Source organism: Triticum dicoccoides, chromosome 5A, assembly GCF_002162155.2.
Source record: "Triticum dicoccoides isolate Atlit2015 ecotype Zavitan chromosome 5A, WEW_v2.0, whole genome shotgun sequence".
Taxonomy (NCBI): domain Eukaryota; kingdom Viridiplantae; phylum Streptophyta; class Magnoliopsida; order Poales; family Poaceae; genus Triticum; species Triticum dicoccoides.
In genome coordinates this window covers 662,377,139-662,380,032 of record NC_041388.1, presented here as the reverse complement: position 1 = coordinate 662,380,032, position 2,894 = coordinate 662,377,139, and positions in this window count along the sequence as shown.

The following is a 2,894-nucleotide window of genomic DNA, read 5'->3' as shown; positions in this document are numbered from 1 at the left end:
TATAGGTGGAGGGGCATGGGAAACAGCCCCTCCAAGCCCTAGGGTGCAGCTACGGGGGAGAGGATTTGGACTCCAAGTCCAATCCTATTCCTACTAAGACTCCTTCCTTTTTTGCCTTCCCTAGCCACATGGGCTTTTGAGGACTTGGTGTGCCTAGCCCAATAAGGACAGGGCACCTCCCCGCAACCCATGCTAGCCCTTGGGTTGTGGTGGACCCACTTGTCGACTTACGGACCCCTCTGGAATCTTCCGAAACCTTCTGGAAGCTTCCCGGTACAATACCAAAAAAACTGCACCTTTTTCCGAAACCCAAAATATGACTTCCCATATATAATTCTTTACCTATCGACCATTCCAAGACTCCTCATGGCGTCTGGGATCTCACCCGGGACTCCGAACAACATTTGGTTACCACTCATCAAATATCCCAATACTGCTCTAGCATCAACTAACGTTAAGCGTGCGACCCTGCGGGTTCGGGAATTATGTAGTCATGACCGAGACACCTCTCCGGTCAATAACCAATAGCGGGACCTGGATGCCCATAGTGATTCCTACATATTCCATGAAGATCTTTTATCGGTTGAACCTTTATGACAACATACGTAATTCCCTTGGTCTATCGGTATGTTACTTGCCCGAGATTCGATTGTCGGTATCTCTATACCTAGTTCAATCTCGTTACCGACAAGTCTCTTTACTCGTTCCATAATACATCATCTTGCAACTAACTCCTTAGTCACTTTGCTTCCAAGCTTCTTGTGATGTGTATTACCGAGAGGGCCCAGAGATACCTCTCTGATACACGGAGTGACAAATCTCAATCTCGATTCACGCTAACTCAATAGACACCTTCGGAGATACCTGTAGAGCATCTTTATGATCACCCAGTTACGTTGTGACGTTTGATAGCACATAAGGTATTCCTCCGGTATCCGGAAGTTGCATGATCTCATGGTCGAAGGAACATGTATTTGACATTAAGAAAGCAGTAGCAATAAACTGAACGATCATATGCTAAGCTAACGGATGGGTCTTGTCCATCACATCATTCTCCTAATGATGTGATCCCGTTATCAAATGACAACTCATGTATATGGTTAAGAAACCTTAACCATATTTGATCAATGAGCTAGTCTAGTAGAGGCTCACTAGGGACACGATATTTTTTTATGTATCGACACATGTATTTAAGTTTCCGGTCAATACAATTCTAGCATGAATAATAAACCTTTGTCATGATTAAGAAAATATAATAATAACCATTTTATTATTGCCTCTAGGGCATATTTTCATCACAACACCATTTCCACTTGGCTTGCCATCTTGATTCACATGAGTAATTGGGAGCTTGAGTCGTCATTGGTCTTTCGCTTCTTGGATGCAAGATTGGAGTTCTTGAGTGATCCAATGAGGCTATTCATTTATTTTCCATGCTCAAATAGATCCAAGATGCAATGTAAACTACTGAAAAACTGGAAAATCTTATCGAGCAACCTAAAAATATGATACGATGTGATAGGTATAAGGATGTCCCATTCTCTCAATGAGAGGTACTCATTTGATTTGGGTGGAGTCGAATTTGATGATCCGACTATAATGTGTAAGAACGTAGAATTTTTATTGACCATGTTGGGGCGCCACCAACCTGACCACAAATTTCTAATCCCTACAGGCAATCTAAGAACAAACAAGGACTATGATTTGCAATCTGAATATTACAAATATGTATGCGAAGTATAGATGAAAGCTGGAGTTTTGTAAGCAGCCTTGGAATGATCGTTGGACACAAACAAAGTCCACGAAGTTGCTGGTATGGTTTTAAATAAACAAAGAAGAGACTAAATGATGCCCTAGGGGCAATATTTATGTAGGTACATGAAAATCCAGCCAACCCTATAGGGGGGGTCCCACCTTAAGTCGGTTTTCTCCACTATTGTGGACTCTAAAACCTACCTATGGTCATGCATTTCAAAATTACACCGGCTTGGCCCAAAAGTAATGTGGCACAACACCTATAGAAGGCCATGGACGAAATATGAACCGTGATCTTCGACATTTCATCTATGTGTTTATGCATCATTATGGTGGCTCCGAAGTTATGAAATAACCACTTGAAACTCCATCTTCCTTCCATGTATTCTTGTCGCCATCTCCATGCTTGCTCATGCCCCAATGCTTGTCCCTTTCATCCATGCAAGATCCTTTCTTCCTTAATAATATATTTATTCTCATGATCATTAATGAAAGTTCTTAGAGGTGAAAGCACCTGGTATTTAATCCCATGTCATTCTTTCCCCTCTCGCAAGGCTCCGATCCTCCTCAAGTTTGTTTGTAGGGAGGGATTAGATAGAGCTCTGTCGTAGATTCCTTCCTACTCCTCAGCGCGCCTAGGTTGGGGTTTCTTGTTGTGCGTACACAACGGCGAGATTTGGTGTTAGATTCTTTAGATCGATTCAAGGGTTCAATGGTGGCAACCGCGTCTCTGGGGCTCTGGTCATTAGGGGCACGTGCACGAAGACTTTCCGACTATCATCAATAAGGTCAGGCCAACTCTGATATGAGAGCGGCACATCAGTGGCTCGTTCTAGCTGCGGCAGTGATCGTTCGGTGAGGGACCTCGATGTATTTATTATTACTATATTTAGGGTGTTTTGTACTTCTAATGAACTGTGATAATAGATGTGAGTCATTTTCACCGGTACCTGATATTTAAGTTGACGTGTGAGAGCACCGCTGATTGGTCCTTATCTTTCTGTTACTTGAACAGGTGTGACTGTATCAGCGGTGACCGAAATAGAAATGTGCTCATCACATGGTCATATACGTGTCTCATGGATAGATATATTTGTGTAGTGATAAGGTCGGATATATATGGACGGACCGAGCGAAGT